Here is a 21074-nt window from a genome sequence, read left to right on the forward strand (position 1 = left end):
GAAATCTGAAGTTTACATTGCAGAATGCTGAAACATTGTAAACTAAAAGCACATCCAGCAAACAGGTGTTGATGACTTTCATTGCTGATCCCACATAAATAACATACCTCATCTTGTCCAAATCCCATTCTCACCATCCTGTCACGGGTTAAAAGCTTCTGATGAGCAACTACCCAATATATGAATGAGTGTTTAGGTATATTATGGGCATTCCAACAGACAAATCTCCACTGAACAGAGGGTTTAGCTTGCCTCAACCATTGATACCCCTCCTGAATAGTATAGGGAGATAATTTACCTAATTATTGATCCTGAACATAAGCATTCTTGAGCAGGTTTAGGCTGACAAAATACCTTTCAAACCAGCAGAAAAATGAACTTTAGGCTTAACAGTCCAAATATCCTCAGTATTAAAAATATAAGTCTTATGCCATTTTGCCCAAACCCTAGAAGTATGTTCAGATAGAAAGTATACCCAATTTAGAAGCAAAGAAAAGTTCCACTTCTCCATATTTTTAACATTAAACCCTCCTTTATCCCCAGGAGCACAAATGTTAAACCCTCCACTTCTCCAAATTTTTTTTTTCATTTTGAACCATTTGATTTGTAGTCTGAATTTGAGCGGGTAGGAAATGCTACTATTAAATAAAAAGAAGACATTGAATTTATTTTCTTCATATAAAGAAACTCCTACACTATTAAATAATTATTACTAATTTCACAATATATATGTTTGAATTAATTATAGCATAGATCGAAGTTGGATGTATGAAAAGCGTGATTTTGAATATCTTAAAAGGCTCAATGAATTTATTACTCAAGCTGTTGAACATCAAAGACGACACGGGGATGATGAACAACTCATGTGCCCGTGTAGCGCATGTAAGAATCGAAAGAAGAGGAATTCTGGAAGTGAAATGCGAGATCATTTGATATAAAAGGGATTTAAACCAAATTATACTGCGTGGATATGGCACGGAGAGAAAGAGAATGACATTCCTAATTGTCCTAATGCTGTAAATGTTCAGAAATAAGTTGATAATATTATGATTGATTTTGAGGTAATTGGAGAGGATTGTAATAACAATGAGGTTAATGAGCATAGTGATGATAAGGAGTGTAATATAGTGGCTGATAATGTCAATCAGATGATGGATGATCTTGAAAAAGATTTTATTGATTGTCTGAAATTTTTTCAAATGCTGGTTAGTGATTCAAAGAAGCCGTTATTTCCGGGTTGCTCTAAATTTACCCGTCTATCAGCGGTGTTAAAGTTATACACCTTAAAAGCTGAGAACGGGTGAAGCGATAAGAGTTTTACTGCTTTATTGAAATTCTTGTCTGATACGTTGCCGAAAGGTAATGAGCTTCCTACTAACACTTATCGATGTAAGAAAGTATGTCCCCTCGCTACGAATTATCAAAAAAATCCATGCGTGCCCGAGTGACTGCATTTTGTACCGTAAAGACTACAACGACTTAGATGAGTGCCCACGATGCAAGAAGTCGAGGAATAAGCTTAAAGAAGGTCATAAAAAAGGGGGTTCGGCCGAGACCTTATGGTATTTATCATGCAGAGTATATATTATGGCATGACAAAGGGAGGAAAAAAGATGGCAAGTTACGACATGTCGCTAATGCTCCTCAGTGGAGAACAATCGATAGAGATTTCCCAGAATTTGGTAGTGAACCTAGAAATTAAAGATTAGGGCTTTGCACGGACGGAATTAATCCCTTCGAAACTCAAAGTACCCAACATAGTACTTGGCCAGTAATGTTGATAATATATAATCTTCTTCCTTGGCTTACTACAAAGAGCAAATACATTTTATTGACCATGTTAATATCAGGTCCTAATCAACCGGGTAATGACATTGACGTGTATCTAGAGCCACTGGTAGAGAATTTGAAAATGTTGTGGAATGTTGGAGTAGAGGTGTTTTTTTTTTTGTAAAAGTTAAGCTTCTCATTACGAATAAAACAAAAAATTACAAACTACCACAACGGTACAATTTTGGGAAACAAGGTCATTCAATCATTGTTGATCGAATTGAGCCAAGTCTCCTCATTCAAACTAAGTTTACATTTTTGCCAAGAAAGAGATCTAAATTTCATCAGGGCACCAAGCTTTTCCATGACATGTTTAGTGTGCATAAGACTCCCTTCAATCCTCATCCTGTTTCTTTGCATCCAAACTTCATAAAATAGGGCTTGCACCCAGGCCAATGCAACCTTCTTCTTCACACTTGACCAAGGTTTCCTATAAATCCAAACTAACAGATTGGCAGGTGGCAGAGTCAGATTCAATTTTATCCTTAGACTCTGCAATAACAGTCTAGTATAATGGCATTGCTGAAATAGATGGAACATGAGATTCAACAGCTGCCCCACATAACAGACACACATCATTATGGATACTGCCCAATTGACAGAGTTTATCCCTGAGATGTAATGCTTCCCTAGCAATCAACCAGTTTATGAAATTGTGCTTTGGTATGCACCAGGAGTTCCACACAGGTTTGTGCCAAATCAGAGTAGGATGTTTCTGTCTAAGCCAGTGGTAACCACTGGAAATGGAGTACCCTGCAGGAAGAGCAATCCACTGACCAGACACATAACCAGAGGCCAGTTTATCCCTCACCTTACAAATAGTTTTCCAACTCTAAGAGACGTCTGCTTTAGGTGAATAAGACTGCCAAACTGTACCTTTCATATAGATGTGATGCACCCACTTGACCCAAAGGCTATCTGGTTTGGTATACAACCACCAAACCAGTTTGCCAATAGCAGCATAGTTCCAAGTGATACTATCTCTGATCCTTAATCCACCGTCAGCTCTAAGGGTGCAAACTTTCTCCCAACTGACCATAGGAGATATTATATATTCACTATTTCCATCCCAAAGATAATTCCTACATAATGCATCTATTCTTCTCAGAACACCTTTAGGAAGTACAAAAATGGTAGCCCAGTAGCCATAAAGTGAGGTGAGCACATAATTCACAAGGGTTAGTCTGCCAGAATAGGACAACTTCTTGGCACCAAAGTCCCTAATTCTAGCGGTAACAGTATCAATTAAGACTGAGCAATGCATGACAGATAGCCTTCCTGATGTGATTGGTACACCCAAGTACTTAAATAGGAATACACCCTCAGTGAAACCAGAAACCTGTAAGATATCAGCTCTAACAGACTGTTGAACCCCATTAAAATAAATATTGGATTTCATAGAGTTCATTTGCAATCCTGTTGCTGTAGAAAAGGTGGCAAAGGCCCTAAGCAGGATCATAATAGATCTAGTATCACCTTTAGAGAACATAAGTAAGTCATCAGCAAACATCATATCAGAAAACTTGAGATGTCCACAGAGGGGATGGTATCTAAATGGCATTATGTTAGTAATATGAGAATGGATTCTGGGAAGATACTCCATAGTGATAGTGAAGAGGAGAGGGGATATGGGGTCCCCCTGCCTCAACCCTTTAGCCCCTTTAAAGTACCCAAAGTTAACACCATTGAGAACCAGAGAGTAAGAGGCTGTTCTCACACACACCATAACCAACTTTATAAAACTGGGAGGGAAGTTCAAAGCATTTATCATTTGTTCAATGAAATCCCAGTTAACAGAGTCAAAGGTGTGATTAACTTATCGCAACAATTTCCCAGTTTGGAAGAAATCCAATACAGCTTGACATACCTCATCCCCTACAATGGTCCAGGAATAGCAAAAATTGCATCCTTAACTTCTTTTGGAGTGACTGGATTAAGCAAAATGTTCCAATGATCCAGCGTGCAAACACTATCTTGCTGCACTACTGTAGTACAGACAGAAGATGTGACAGTAGAAGTCCCAAGTAATTGAGAATAGTAATTAAGGAAAGCATTCTGGATATGATCACCCTCAGTGTGAATGTTACCATCCACATCAGCAATTCTAAAAACTTTGTTCCTCGAACCCCTTCCTTTAATCACACTGTGAAAATATTTGGTATTGTCATCTCCATTATTAACCCAGGTAGCTTTAGATTTTTGCAGCAAAAAACTATCAATGACTTCCCCGCGTAGGGTAACCTTTCGGGTTATAGGCTGAAGACCGATAAGAGGTGTCCTGTGTGTGGTGATGAGATCGAGTCTGAATGGTTGGAGAACTCTGGGAAATATGTATATACGTGTCATCATCGAGGGCTTGACCTGGTCCATCCATATCGTAAGAGGAAGAAGGCATTTTATGATAAAGCTGAGCACCGGTCAGCCCCTTTAGTTCTAAGTGGAAAAGAGTATCACGCAAGGGTTAGAAACATCAGTACAGATTTTGGAAAACCATACAAACCTCCACCAAATGGTGTATATCACACAAAGAAGTCCATCTTTTGGGACTTACCTTATTGGGAACATTTGTCGGTTAGGCATTGTATTGACGTCATGCACGTAGAAAAGAACGTATTTGGTAGTATTATTGGGACTTTGTTGAATATGCCTAATAAAACTAAAGATGGTGTCAAAGCGAGACTTGACATGGTTGTTAGGGGTCGTTCTGAGGTAAATTCAATTTAGAAGGGGAAGCGTACCTACTTACCCCCAACTTGCACGACTTTGTCCAGAAATGAGAAGAAGGTGGTGTGTGAATCTTTAAAGGGAGTGAAGGTGCCGCATGGATATTCCTCCAAAATAAGTAGCCTTGTTTCTATGAAGGATTTGAAGTTAGTGGGATTGAAATCTCATGATTTCCAGGTTTTGTTAACCCAGCTATTTCCTATAGCTATCCGATCTGTTTTGCCTAAGCATGTCAGACAAGTCATCAAAAAGCTTTGTAAATTTTTTAGTGCAATAAACGCGAAAGACATTGATCCAGATTCTTTGGATGATTTACAAGCAGATGTTGTTGTGATACTTTGTGAGTTTGAAATGTACTTTCCAATTAGTTTCTTTAACATTATGGTTCATTTAATTGTTCACCTAGTGAGAGTGATAAAATATTGTGGACCGGTATTTTAGAGAAACATGTGGGCGATGGAGCGAGAGATGGGAACCTATAAGAGACGAATGAAGAATCAATATCGTCCTGAAGGCAGCATTATTGAAGCAACGATTGCTTCTGAGACCCTTGAATTTTGCCAACATTATTTGAATATTGTGGAACCTCTTGGACTTCCTACATCTCGGCATGAAAGAAGGCTTAAAGGGAAAGGTACTTTGGGAAAAAAGGTCATTACCGTTGAGCGTGCTTTATTTGACAAGGCACATATGTATGTTTTGCAACACATGACGGAGGTTCATCCATATTTAGAAAATCACATTGCCATATTGAAAAAACAGTATCCAAATAAACATGAAGCTTGGTTAATAGGTGAACACAATCGATGTTTTGCAGAGTGGTTTAAAGAAAAGGTAATGAAAGAATTATCAAAGAAAACACACGAGATAAGTGACAATTTGATATGGTTAGCATATGGACCAAAGACTACCATATTTTCTTATGAAGGATACGATATCAATGGGTTATGCTTTTACACAAGTCGCCAAGATCAGAAAAGTACAATGCAGAATAGCGGAGTTACTGTTGTTGCATCAGCTGTAGAATATGTTGGAAGGGATAAGCAACCAGTGGATATAACACGATCGTATTACGGGGTAATTTTTGATATATGGGAGCTTGATTATGTGGTTTTTCGGTGCCCTTATTTCGATGTAAATGGGCTGATTGTGAGAAAGGCATCAAGGTTGACGAGATGGGATTTATTTTGGTTGATTTCAATGTTATTGGACATATTGATGATCCTTTTATACTTGCATCTCAAGCGAAAAAAGTTTTCTTTATTCAAGATCCTTTGAAAAATAACCGTCCAGTTGTCCTTTATGGTAAAAGGTGCATTCTCGGGGTGGATGGTGTTTTTGATGAAGAAGAGTACGACCAACTTGATGAACCTTCTCCTATTTCTACAAACTATCAAAATGTGCAAGTAATACGTGATAAAACTTATTTGCGTGAAGATTGTGACGAGGGAATATGGTTTGATAACCCAAAATAGTTGTTTTTCTTTTTAAAAGATTAGATATTCATTTTATCAATAATAGTTGGTACATTATATTTTTAGAAATCTCGACGGAATACCTTTTTTTTTCATTTTCTTTTGCAAAAAGGTTATTTCTCATATATTTCCAATAAATAGGATTACATGAGTTTTCTTACAAAGTCAATATCCCCTATACAATGTATCTTATATCCACCCCTACACACTGCCCATTTTCTCAATGCAAATGTCCCTGACTTTAAATTAGACTGATATAATAATATCTTCACGTAAAAACACTCTGATACCGTTATATAATAATTTCTTTAAATTAGACTGATATAATAATAATTTCTTTAAATTAGACTAAACCCACAACATTCTGGTTGATGCCTACTCATAACTAATAAACTTGACTGCTGAACCCATTGTCTTTGGACATGCCATGAAGTCCTTCTGTCTGCCAAATATACTTCAAACCCAGAATAGTTACATTATATTTATTGTTGCGAGGATTCTGAACCTGAAACTCAAACAGCCATAATTTAAAAATGAGATATAATGACTGTCAAAGCCTACTACAAAGATTGAATATGGGCATCTGGGATATGAGGAAGCAAGAATTCTTCTGTGTATATTTCGTGTCAAACAGCCATAGTTTTGTATTCTTTTATCAGTGAAAATTATTATTTTCTGTGTATATTTCGTGTTCTAAAGAAATGAAAAAAGTAAACATTTTGCATACTTGAAAAGGATTCTTCTGCTTCCAAACATCGGGTTTTGAGTAATATGATACCCTTCCCAAGAAAGTGAGGATGAAATCGACAAATTGTTGATCAGATTTGTCTGATATTATTAAGAGGCCGTTAAAAAATATAGAAAAAGAAAATTTGGGCCTGATGTCACTCTTAATTTGCCTAAACTCCTTCCTTGTATTCAGCACTCAAGTCTTGATAGTATGAGTTAAACCTTCATCTTCTTCAGAGCTTTGCCCATTTTTGCCTTATGATATGCTCTAACACTAACCTTTATTTATTTCAGGTACTTGACATGAGTGAAAACGAGATGAATGAAAATGAGATGAGAGAAAATGAGATCAATGGCTCTCGTTCGGAGCAAAAGACGAGAGGCGTCACTACCGGAAAGCACTTAAAAGAACTAAATCCAGAAGACCTATATATTGACTTTAATGAGTTTGGTCATCCAATGGGGCAATACTAGGCGGCATTTGTCATTGACATCAGAGTTTTAGTTCGAAATATCAAGATCACATACAGTGATTGGAGAAAAGTACCACAGGCCGAAAAAGAAACAATTTGGCAAGAATCAAAGGTATAAAGAACAAATTTAACAACTTGGATGTTTATTTAATTTCTGAGCTTTGTATATGGAATTTATTATCATTTGGATATTGTTTTTATTTTTCTGTTGCAGATCACTTGAAAGATTAAAGATAACACGAATAAAGAGGTTGTTCTAAAGATTATGTCAAAAGCATTCAAATAATTCAGGTGTACGTTAACACGCACTTACATTACCAAGACCATGAAACATAAGGATGGAAAATTAGTCGGGGATACTCTTGTTGGTAAATATGATCAAATCAAGGCTGATGTTTGGGAAGAATTTAAAAAGCAACGCATGGATAAGAGCTTCTTGGTGAGTATGATTTATAATGTAATAGTAAAGTAATTTAGTGTTTTGGTAAGGACTGAAATAAATGAACTAAATAAAAAGGAAAAACAGCAACCTTAGGCTGCTTACCAACCATGGGTAGAACCTCATAGCATTAAAGTCTTATCCTCAATCTGTTTAGCAACATTAGGCTGCTTAGCAACCTTGGGTTGATGGGGAAAGTGACTGAGGAAAGCTTTGGTCTGTTGTTTCTATATTTACAAAGAAATACTGGGAGATTAAAATAAAATACATTTCCTGTTAGTTGGACTGGAGTATGTATATCTTGGCTTGTTCAGTCGACTAAAATGCATATACTACATATGGGGATAGTTGCTATAGTTTCATTTTTTTTAAGGATTATGGTATCTACTATCTAGTTGCTATAGTGCAGAATTTTGTACATACAGTACCAGCATTTCTTTCAAAACCTGTCTGACAAGCAGTCTTGTTTTTTATATCCTCCTTAATTCTATTTACCATGACCCACCCACAACAGCACTCTTGATCATTTGCATCAGACAATGTAATACCCGGCCAACAATGTATCAATCTAAGACATTTTTTTTTTGTATTCCAGACGGAACAGGCCGCATCTCAATTACATTACAATAGTAAGCCATTCATAGCCTTTATCAATTGTATAATCCTCATTACCACCCAACCATTTCTCATTAGTTAGTGTTCCCGGCCATCAACTAACTATTAACCATACAACAAATTTTCGCATCTTTTTTTAAACCTTTAACAAATTCATATGTGTTTATTCAGCTAGTTCTACCAGCCAGTTAGGGTAAGGACTAAGGAGGAAACAAGGATTTATATCCATCCCCTTGTGACTGATGACTATGAGGGAAGGTTGCACAAATAACAGTTTAATAACCTGATAAAACACCATACACAAAATATTGCAGAGAAAAATTACAGTAGTCAAGGCCTGAAAGAGAAATACAACTTGAATAACAAAGTAAAACTAAGAGGAAGGCCATGACTGAACTCAGATGTGTCTTTTAAATTTAACCAACTAGTATTAATATCAATTGTACTCATACACTATGGATTAATAACACTAAAAAAAAAACCTATATCCTCAAGCTAATAATACTTGATGAGGGACGTCTTCAGCTGTTTTGACTCTTTAGCTTGTTTTACCTCCACATGTTGAGTATTTGATTCATTTAGTCTACCGTGATAGTTTTCGTGAGTTGAACAACACCTGGCATTTATTTTTGTGGAGGAGTCTCTATTCAGGTATTTAGGATCATTATTATGTGTTAGCCTTCTTTCTTGTAAGCTTAGGGATTTTGCATTGAACGACAAAAAGTTGATCAGTCTGATTTTTGTGCAATGTTGCTTTTTCCTCTGAAAGTGAAATTCCTATATAGCTTTGTATGTAGGGTATCCTAATATGAATTTCCTATAAATGTTGCTGCTCTTGGTATAAAAGATCTTCATGTCATGAAGGACCTAAAGTAGTTAGCTATTAATTTGTATATTTGCAGAGTCATGTATTTGTTTTCTCATCCCCTGCAGATCACCATGGCTAATAGTTCATTTCATTTAGAGTCTCAATTTCAGTAGTGCTGGCCTATGTCATGTTTACAAAAGTAATTTGTATAGTGACACCAAATTATATGTGACCAAATTGTAGGAAAAGAGTGCAAAGGCTCGAGCCTCCCAGAGACATAACAAACATCCACATTTTTTGGGAAGAGCCGGATATGCTGCAAAGAGAGAAAAATGGTTTAAAGAAGAACTTTCACAAGAACTTAAGCAGAAGAAATTGGATAATGATAATGCTGATCCCAATCTTGTCAAAGAATCAGTTAGTTTAGTAACTAAATGCATCAATAATCGGGGTTATTTATGGATTAAAGCACACACCCCATCATCTAATGCTCCTCTACCTCACACACAGAACGTGATAGAAGAATACGTAAGTAAACTTTATTGTTCATTAATTTAGTATCATTATACGCTCTATTGGTCATTGGTAAATAATTAGCTAACACACACAAGCAAGTTAAACACCTAAGACTTTCACTGAAACTTATTTTTAATTGCATGTCATGGTCCTAATTAACTTTTTGAACTATATTCTTAGAAACATTGGAAGGAAAAGGAGCAAAAAGGAGAGTTTGTTCCTACAAGTTTTGAAGATGCATTGGCCAAAGCATTAGGAAACCCGGAACACAATGGCAGAACAAGAGGAGTCGGAGGTTTGGTTGGTCTCCCGAAGTTTTTTGGAAAACCATCAAGTCGAAGTACTAATGGAAAGAAATTTTCTGAAGATGAAATTCAATTGCTAATTGAGAAGGCAAAGAGGGAAGCAAAGGAGGATTTTAAAAGAGAAACCGTGGATGAGTTGAGCGTGATGATGGAGAAGAAATGGGCGGAAATGATGGGAAAAAAGTCTCAACTAGATGTGAATATTGGAGGTTCATTTACGGATCCATCAACGCATCAAAGTGATCCAAGCAGTCAGACTATTAATCAAATTACTACTCACCAAATTGACCCCTTTGTTGAATTAAAGGTAATATCACCACCTAGTCAGGCTGCTTGATGATGTTGCTTCTGTCTAAACCAGTTGCTTATGTTTGTTTTTTCAACTTATTTTAGAATGGTTTGGGTTTTGACTGAAACCTGCAGGTGGTTTCATAAGAGTTGACAATTAAAAACCAATCGTTATCATATAAAATTTGCAGGTTACTAACTTGCAGCTAACTTTCAGAATCTGTCTATTAATGATTGTAGGAATCAGTTTTTTGTTGGCTTGTTGTACATGTGAATGAGGAGTTGACCATTGTTGCTGAAGGATTGGTTTTCCCATGGGTAGAGGGTAAAAGGGTACACAACAAACCATTAACAATGGAGAATGCTCATATTTCCATTGACAAAATCATACGCGGGGATGTACCACTTCCGTTGCCATGAACTGGATTCACAATGGTCGGTGATGCACGGGGTAGCTTTGCTCAATGGCCCAAATCATTGGTTTTATTAGATGAAAATGAGGTAATCACTATATCATGGATGAGCTCACTTGCAATTTATACTGCCATCAGGTCCGAAAAGTGATCTGTGGTTGTGACATAGCTATTCAATTGTGTAAGGCCAATTACGTTGTAACATGTCGGGCAGGCTGTGAATAGTTTATTGCATCCTCTAATGTCAGACAACCATGGCTGGGTTTAATTGGTCAATAAGCAGTAGTCAAATGTAGCTTATGTTGAAGCACTCGAGCCTTGAGTATGCCAGTCATGAGGTCCATAATATCTACATTTGCCCTAAAATATGTTGGTTTCCTTTCATATGGATCTCAGATGAAAGATCTCTTCTACATCAGGTCAACAATAGAACGAAAGTAGTGAGTCTAGAGACTTACAGATTCTTCATATCTATTATTAATTTACATACTAATGACCTAATTCTACGTTGTCCATGTTTTTTTTTTTTGTTATTACGGTCAATTATATGACTTGAAAGTCCAAGAGGAAATACAAATCCAAAAATGCGAGGGAGTCCGCTAATAAAGTTCAAAAGCAAGTAAGTATCATCATTCCTTACTAATTAATCACTATATCATGGATGAGGTTAGTTTGACTTGTTTTTATTTTAAATGATAAGTCCGTTGAAAAGGCTATGGTAAAAGGTAATAATGAGGCGTCATGTGGTGAAGAAGAAGATGATGTTAGACCTCTAACCGTGGAAGAGGCTGGATAATTAGGTTATTTTTGTCGTTCTTTAGAAGAGAAGTTGTGTTCCTTATCCAAAAATGCTACAATCGAGATGGTGATAGATGATTCCGTTTATAATTACCAAGAAGGTAGCGCAAGAAGCTTTTTGACGGTTATCGAGATTAGGGAGATGTTGAGTAATAAATGGCTAAATGTTGTTATGCTTCAAATTTGGGGAAGGTATGTATTATATGTAAAACCTTATATTATAATTTCGTATGCTCTGACTTTTTTTACTTGTTCGTTATGTATCATTCTTTGTTCATTCATTCTTTGTTTACTAATATAATCGATGTAGTTTCCTATATCAAAGTGCTACTGAAAGCAAAGAAGGAGAACCGAGAAACGTAGTTGGATACATGTGTCCGATGAAACTTTGTGAATATATACATAGGGGGCGACAATGTGAAGATTATATTGATCATGTTTGGAAGAGTCAAGAAAAAAAGAATTATATCATTGGTGCATTTCATGAGAGGTAATAATTTTATTTATTTTTAATTTATTAATTTATTAATATATGACTTATTAGTAGTAATTCTAACAATGAACCTATATGTGTAGCAACCATTGGATGTTGATCGTTACATGCTTGGGGTTAAACACTATTTATATTTTGGATTCGGATCGAAAAAATCCAAAGAGATTAGACATAAAAAAGACTCCACAACACTTGGTTCATACATTGCGCTCATGGCGGAAGGCGTAATTTCACTAGAAAGACTAATAAACTCATAATAAAAGACGACATATTGGTAAGTGAAATATGAACTCATTTTATATTCTAATGACTAACTTTAAATTATAATTACATTTTATATGTTACATAATTAATATCATATTTTTTCTATAAATTTTAGTGCCCTCAAAAACCAAAGGATTACGAGTGTGGTTATTATGTCATGAAATGGATGTATAACATAACTTTTCACCTTTCGATGGTTAAAGAAGAAGAATTTATGAAGGTATATCTTATTTCCGTTCTTGGTATGGTTTATTTATGTAGTTGTATATTTATATTGTTACTAATTGACCTATTTGTTAACTATAGCATATGGAGCAATCAACCATGTCAAGTGGCGATATTTATGAGATCAAAGAAGAATGGCTACCAAATTTTTAGACAACTTCTAGATTAGTTTTTCAAGTAAGGCGTGTATGCTATTCATACATTATATTGGATTTATCTTTGGTAACAATGATAGATGTTAATTTTATTTTCGATGCATGTAATACAAGATTCTTATAAGTTTGTTGGACTTGTGTTGTTGCGAATAATATAAATGTGGTTACATTTCTATTGACAGGTTTCATTTTGTTCATATAATATTTGGAATTATCAAATTTAGGAGGAGGTGCTGCCGAAATTGCAGTAAAAAATTATTATTAAAAAAAATATAATTTTTTAAACTACGGTTCCTTTAGAAACGACGTCAAAAAATTAAATATTTCGAAAATAGTGATTCATTTAATAACGGTTCTTTGCTATACAACCGACGTCATAAGTAACTTTAGTGGCGGTTCTGTAACCACAGCTGATGTTATTTTTACCTTTTACAATGGTTGTGTAAAATCAACCGTTGTTATAGAGGAAATGTAGCGGTGCACTACCATTATTGAAATATCTAATGTGGTTGTTTTCAAATAATAACCGCCACTATAGATGAGTTACAGCGGCGGTTTTTGTCTAAAAACCATCGTTTTATATAAGGTTATAATGGCGGTCTTGTTTGGAAAACCGACACTGTAGGCTAGCTCTAGTGGCGGTTGTACAACCGCCGCAAAAGTATATACGACCCCGTGATAAACGACGCACCCAAAACCTTTAAAAACCGCCATAAAAGGTCATTTTCGACCGCCACCGTAGGGGTTTTTTCTACTAGTGAATGCTCCCTTGAACATCAGTATTGCATGATGCTTTTCGTTCGCGCACTTGAAGATACCGTTGTCAAACCCCGACGAAGCATGAATTGACAACAGAGGAACAACATATCCTGCTGTAAGCATGGACGTTCCAGAGAGAAAATACTATCATAGAGATCTCCAAGATACCCTACCAATATACTATTTCCTTCTTGTTTTTTAGGACGCTTGTGAGCAATGTCATTAGACTGTGTGGACAAGGCCCTCGGGAACTGCGTCCGCGGGATCCACACTAGGCATAATCGACTCGAGGTTCCTTCGAATCGAATTAAGACAAATTAGAGTCGCCACCAAGTTTTTTGGGAACTTGGAACCGTTCAAGTCAACTTTACACCTTTCATCGAAAAGCATAAAGCCAATCGACTACGAGTGATTAAAGATAAAGACTTGTACCATATATCACTCGATTTGAATGACTCTCGTAATCCAATGGTATTTAGACGGATCCACAAACCATAGATCTTGAGTAAGGGTGCGGCACGCGTGTTAGGAAGCCCATAAGGACACCTAACCCCGCCCGTCAATAACGGCCTCTACTAAGTCAAGTGTCGGATTTCAAACAAGGTCATAGCTACTACGATATATGATATGCAAACATCGTTTTAAACCCTAACATGTGACAACAATTTCTATGTCGTTTTAGATGCAACTAAACTAACTTTGTCAAAGTTGCAATTTAGCATGTGGGTTGATTAATCTAACAACATACAAAGCAGACAAGGCTTAAGGGGGAATGGGGGAGCCGTTGGATCTATCCTATTACAACCCAGGCATTTCATGCCGACACAACGAGAAATAAATTACAACTCGATTTAATTACAACAACTATCGCAATTACTTTGAGTCAGATTACAATACAAACTAACAACATACAACTTAAACTATTAAGACTTAACAAATAAAATAAATGAAAACAAAAAGGCTAAAACTAAGTTAGACTAATTAAAGAGGTTAGCCGAATTATTAGTTAATAAACAAATTAGATTAGAATTAAACTAATTAAATTAAAATAAATAAGTACAAAGGCTTGAAATAAATTAGGTACAACTTATTAATTAAATTGAACCCAACTTATTAAAATTATTCACCAATCCATATTTATTAAAATAGGATTAGTAAACAATTAAAGAAACAAAAGAAGAAAAGAAACTAAAACTGGCAGACCCGTGCAGTGCACGGATCAGAAGTCAGACAGACCCGTGTAAGGCACGGTTTTTGTAGAAAAGCAAGGTTAATTATGTTTTAATTACGAAATCAGTAAAATAAATTACGAAAAAATTCATTAAATTAAATTTACAGATTTTGAACCATAAAAGATAATTAAAACGACTTTTAAAAAATTAGAAATAAATAAAACAAATTAAAGGTTAATTAATTACAAATTGAATTAAATAAATACGAACTAGGTTAGGTGCAATTCTAAATCGTCAACGAGTGCAAATGGAAAGGTGTTAAGCACGCACTTCCATGCTAGCGAGAAAATTAGTGAAAGGGAAGATGAATTCAATTAAGTTACAGAATTGTTAATCGGTTTTTAAAGCTATGTCGATGTACCCTAATGTGTCTAATTAGGTTATCAAATCGATCTAATGTCATCTAAATGAGTTATATGTTAACAATCAGAGGTCATACTAACATGTGACGGGTCCTAAGGTGGGTCGAATCACACGAGAGAAGAGAGGGGTCAAAAGCGAAGAGCGAAGTTAAAATCGTTTTATTAATGCCCTACCTTGAACACGAGGATATGTAAATGAGACGGGGGTGTACGACCGACTGATGTAGCGGTTTCTTTTCCCATCTCAAGTCAACGCGGGTGTTCATGGTGGTACTTTAACTCATACTCGGACTAAACTAGTTTCATAGTTAATTAAACAATGGATAAACAAAAACGATAAACGAATAAAAACAAACTATAAAAAACAAACATAAAAAAATGAAATAAAAGGGAGAAAGAGGAGGATTTGATGCACCCTCAACCTACATGTATCGTTGACACCGTCTTGGGTCGTAATCGATGGTAGATTTTATCTCGAGAGGCCGTCGTCGACGAAGAAACAAAGCAAACACGCGTTTTTATCGAATCTGGACAGCAACTTTCAAACAGCGATTTCTCCCTCGTTTCACGATGAAAATTCGATTTAAAAGATGTTTTGAAAACTAGAAAGAGAGTAGAACAGAGATCTTAAAGCAACCCCTGCTCGTTTTGAGTTATTAGGCACGAAAAACGAGCACAAACAGAACTGGACAGACAGAACAAACCGCAAAACAGTGTATAACACTCTTTTTTCGAGGGATTTCGTGTACTCTCAAGGGCAATTTGGCTCGTAAATCTTTATCTAATGTGTAGATGGATGTTATGTGGTTAATTTGGAACAAGAAACTCGAGTTTTGATGGAGGTTTGAGGGAGGAACGAATTGTTTTTCGAGGAGGACACACAAACAGTTTCAGTTTGTATGTCGGTTTTGTGGAGGGTATTTGAGAGGCAATTAGGTTTTGTTTCTGAGGTTTAAAGCTTGTGAGTGATGGTAGGATGTGGGGAGAACTTAGAGGAATGAATGTATGGTGAAGGGTGGGTATTTATAAGGAGTTAAAGTAGGGTAAAAGGGAGGGAGAGGCAGTCGGGCCTGCTCACGCATAGCTGCTGTCCAGCAGCTTTTGTGAGGGTTTGAGAGGGGTTTTCTTGGTGATTAAGCTAGGGTAATATGGGTAGGATACTAGGGTATGGGTTAGGGTTAATGGGTACGGGTTTTGGTGGTATTTGGAGCGGGTTTTGGGCTCGGGAATTGACACGCAAAACAAAATGGTTTGTATGCGGGCTGTTGGGGATGATTTGGGATGGAATTTTGGGCCGTGTATAGGGGGTTCGAACTGGGGTGGATGGGTATTGGTCTAGGTTGGTTAGTGTACTCGAGATTCGTGCCAATTCGTAAAGAAAACGGGCTCAAAAACCGAGCTAAAATCGAGCTCAAAAAACATGTTTAAAAACGAGTTTTCTTCGCTTTTAAAATCGATTTTTCAAATCAATTAACCCATTAAAATAAATGACTTTTCAAATCAAATATATTCATAAAATGATTTTTCAAATAAATTATTTATTTTATTTTCAATAAAATAAACTTAAGAAAATAAATTCAAAATAAAATAAAATAAATTGAATTCACCTTAAAAACTTTAATTTAAATATCATTTAAATTAAAATACTCCGTCGACAACGCTCATTCTACATCGTAAAACGAACCCAAATAAATGACAATGACAACTAAAAAATACATGTGTCCTATCATCATCGGGTGTTTGTCGGGTTCTCTATAAATTCCAATATCGACGGATACGGGTATCTACAGAACCCCCACTTTGACTGAGGCTTGGACAAGGCGAAAGTCAAAGTATACCCCAGGTCCCTCTCGACCTGAGGATTCTTCGGGTCGTTTATAGTCCATTAGACTTGCGTATATAAGCTCGCCAGCCATAAGAAGAGATCATACCTGAAACTTCGTTGGGGATTGACTCTTGCTTCTGTTGTGTCAAATTATCGTCGTTGGTCGTCGACCCATAAAATTGCATATATGGTGAGTTGAGCCTTATCCTTAGGCGCCTACGTATCCGTTTCTGACGGAATCAAACCCGCGTCGTAGTTCGGCAACTGCTGACACATGCCCAAAGTTTATCATTTGCTGGCATTTGTCCAAAATTCATCATCTGTTGACATTTGCCCAAAATTTATCATCTGTTGGCGCCTGTCCGAATGGGACGGGACTTTCCGAGGAGGTTGCCGCCGCTTTCATCATTTGCTTTCAGCTACGGAATTCTTCCATTTCATACTCTTGTATTGAATTGAATTCTGAGTGGATGTCATCCTTTTCATCTTGATAATGGTCTCGAAGCCAACGGCCCAGAGCCCCGATTTGCAATGGCTCTAAAGTCGAAGACTTTAGAGCCCCCAGTTGAAGCATATCCTGCTACATTTGAAACATAGAAAATGTACTAGGAATAATCATCACATAAGCACATTTGGATCATCGATCTTGAAATTGGATTATTTGAAATACTGGGTCGTCGACCCGAAAATTGAATTTGAAAATTTTGAATGATTGGGTCATCGACCCGAAAATTGAATTTGAAAATTTTGAATGATTGGGTCATCGACCCGAAAATTGAATTTGAAAATGTTGAATGATTGAGCCATCGACTCGAAAAGATTCTACTACTTGGATCATCTATCCATAATTCGCAAAAAGTTTTTGGAATTTTGAAATTTTGAAATTTTAAATTTTTTTGAAATCGAACCTTGATGGGTGAGCATGAAATACGACTCAGACACTCCGTATGACTCGTAAACAAACGTGGGCGTAGCCCGCTACCGTAAAACAAAAAAGGAAAATAAAACTGTAAGTGTGCACGGGTTTTAATTCGATTATTGACTTGTTGGGGGTAGAAATGTAAATTGGCCGTTCTGATGCCAAAAGATGACAAATGGGAATCACAAGGTCGTCGGACTTGGGACGAAGATTTCGTATGGCATGGGCGTGCTCCCGAGGGCACATGGGAATCAAGATTACTTGGCATTGACAAGGTGGATTAAACTCACAGAGCAACAACGTTGGCTTCGCCTAGACACTAAACACAGACTGATTTTTACATCACACATCACTCTTGTTGGGAACATTCTGTCACTCTTCTCCTCGCCTCCTTTCTTTTCAAATGAGTTTTCATTATTTCTTGCCACCGCCTTCTTTCTTTTCAGCGGGCTTTTACTATTTTTCTTCCACGCCTTCTTTCTTTTCAGCGGGTTTTTCATATTTTCTGTTCCCAACACAAACCTACATCTATATGACTCGGCATCTTTGCCTAAACCGTTCGATAAAGCTCATTCTGAGACTTGATACTATTCATCTGAACCTATATCCTTATCCTAGCTTACATCGAGTACTAAGACCAACTCAAACAAAGGTGGCTTCATTTGGACTTGGTTAAAACCCGTAACAAACCGACAAGATGACAACTTAGATGATGGGTGGATTGAATCCTTTATTCTGAAGGACTGCCTACGTATTCGCGTGGAGCGAAATCAAATCCGACGTAGTTCGATCAAGGTGCATTAAATTGGCATATTGATTGTGTGTACACACTCGAAGGTTTCACCTAAGGTATCATGTCGTATCCCATTCTAGCCTGTAAGGTACCGTTAAATCCCGTGTCTAGGGTTGGTACAAAAGGTTGTGGTTCTTTGGGATGTGGAGCTTGGTAACAAAAGGCTTGAATAGTGGACCGTCATTCTGAAGGTTCATTTTCTGGTGCTAAGGCCAAGGGCTATGGCTGCTGATGTGGCTGGAATGGGTGTCTCGGGTTTGATGAACCACGAGTGCAAATGGGTTGGAAAATGATGTAGGTTCAAATTTCCATGTCTGGACCCTAAAGGCTGGGTGTAACAACACAAGCGGAATGATTCTCAAAATTCCTGACTATCCCCTTGAATCGTCTCGGAAGGACTTAGAGGGTAAAGAGGTTACTACTTAAGCTTTTGGGCTTCGCCCATTGAACTTCAACTATGGGTACTTGACTTGACTTCCGCTCCGTAACTTCGACATTCAACCAAAAACCTTTTGCAATAACTTCAACATCTTTTTTTCTTTTTTCTTTTTTTCTTCTTCTTTTATCACTTTTTCTTTTTTCATTTTTCTTTTTTTTTCATCCTTTTTTTTTTGTGAAAATGGTCTTCTACTCATTCTCCTAGTCAGAAATGGATACACCTTGAAAACTTGGCTTCGCCAACTAATTTGGGTAGGAACTAACAATTCCTTGTTAGAACGGGTTGATATCTTCTCTCTTCGAGATGGGATGATTTTGTGGGGATGGGCTTGCCTTCCATCACCGATAGGGAAACCAGGAGCTAGTCCGGGTTCATCATAGAATCATCTAAAGCCTTGTGTTAAGCATTGGTTTTGATGGAGGTTTTCTACCGCCAGACATGGAATAGGTAAAGGAATCAAACACAGGATCCTAGTGTACCTTACATTTTGAAACGAGACATATTTCCACCCCAGGGATGCCTTTAAGTGTGTTGTGCGTTTTATCATGTTTCGGAATGATTGAGGATTGGAAACAAGACATATTTGGAAACGAAACTGGAACTTTTTATTGGAAAGAGAAAAGCTTAACAGACTCGAAGGAACGATTCCTAGGACACACCCTAGGTCATCGTGGAACAAACGACTCAACTTTAAGAAAAGAAAGTCCTAGACTCGACTCGACTAAGATAAGAAAACAGATCCCGACTCATAATTTTTAAATCTGGTCTTGAGCTTTCCCTTGTTCAGTTGTCAACTTAGATGCTCGGCCCTTGTCCTTGATCCCTTTGATGGTCTTCCTCCATCCCGAGGTAGTCCTCTGAGGATCTACGTCAATGATGAAGGTTGGTGAATCGAATTGTCCTTTATTAACTTCGTTAACGAGAGGAGTACATTCTAGAGCAAGACTCCCGACTTGAATTTCATTCTTCGGGCTTGGCAAAAATTTAGAGCAATCCACAAATATTTTATGGATAAGATGGGAATAATCGACACTGTCTTCGACAGAAACAAAGTTGGCGTGATCGCCAAATGGATTGGTGATGTTATTGGGTTTAACAGTTGGGATCGGGAGTGTTCCATTCTCGATCATGTCTTGAATTTCGTGCTTCAGTCGATAGCACCTTTCAGTATCATGGCCTTTCCCTTGATGAAAGGCACAGTAGGCATTTGGTTTATACCATTTACCTTGTTGATCAGCGGGAGGGTCCGGAGTTGGACCAATAAGCTTCAGCTTTCCTTGGGCTATGAGCCTTTGGAGAGCGTATGTATAAGTGCATCCGATATCGGTGAATGCCCTAGGTGTTTGGCGCTGCGACTTCTTCGATTGCCCTTCTAAGAGATTGATGGCTTCATCAATATGGGCCGTTGCTGGGGCCTTGCCCTTAGACGATGAGGCCCCTTGGTACCCTTTCGGCTTTTCAGCCTCTGCCCTTATGACATCATCTTCTACCTTTATCCCAATTCTTATCAATTCTTTGAAAGAGCCAAAATTCTGGTATTTCAGAGCATTGCGGTAAATAGGTCACAGATTCTTTACGAACTTATCTACCATTTCAACTTCGTCAGGCTTCTTGGCTAATTTCACGCTTTCAGCGCGCCATCTTGCAAGGAATTCAGTAAAGCCTTCTTTGTCTTTCTGTGTCATCACCTCCAATGTTCTTATGTTGGTTTGAATCTCGACATTATCAGCATAGTGCTTACAGAACTCCACCGTAATATCTTCGAAAGTAGGGAAGTTCTTAAGGTCCAGATTATAGAACCACGCCTTCGGGTGTTCATCCAGGGACTGAGCGAAAATTTCAGAGAGCATGTCAGCAGGCACTCCCTTCAGTGCTAAGTACCCCTTATAGGCCTTAACATGGTGGACTGGATCTTCTGTGCCCTTAAACTTTGGGATATCAGTGAGTACCATGTTTGTGGGCAACTTATCCTGAACTGGGGCATAGGCCCTAGCATTTTCGTAGTAGATGTTCTTCCCCTGGGAGAGCTTCAGACGGTCTTCAATGAACTTGAACCGTTTCTCCAGATCAGTCAGAGGTGGGGTTGATGGAGGGGAATCTTCACCCAGCTTAGATTCGATTGCATCCATTCGGGTCATCACGAGGTTCACGGCCTCGGTGAGCTTGTTAACAGCATCTTCCATTGCTTGACGTCG

Source organism: Silene latifolia, chromosome Y, assembly GCF_048544455.1.
Source record: "Silene latifolia isolate original U9 population chromosome Y, ASM4854445v1, whole genome shotgun sequence".
Classification (NCBI taxonomy): domain Eukaryota; kingdom Viridiplantae; phylum Streptophyta; class Magnoliopsida; order Caryophyllales; family Caryophyllaceae; genus Silene; species Silene latifolia.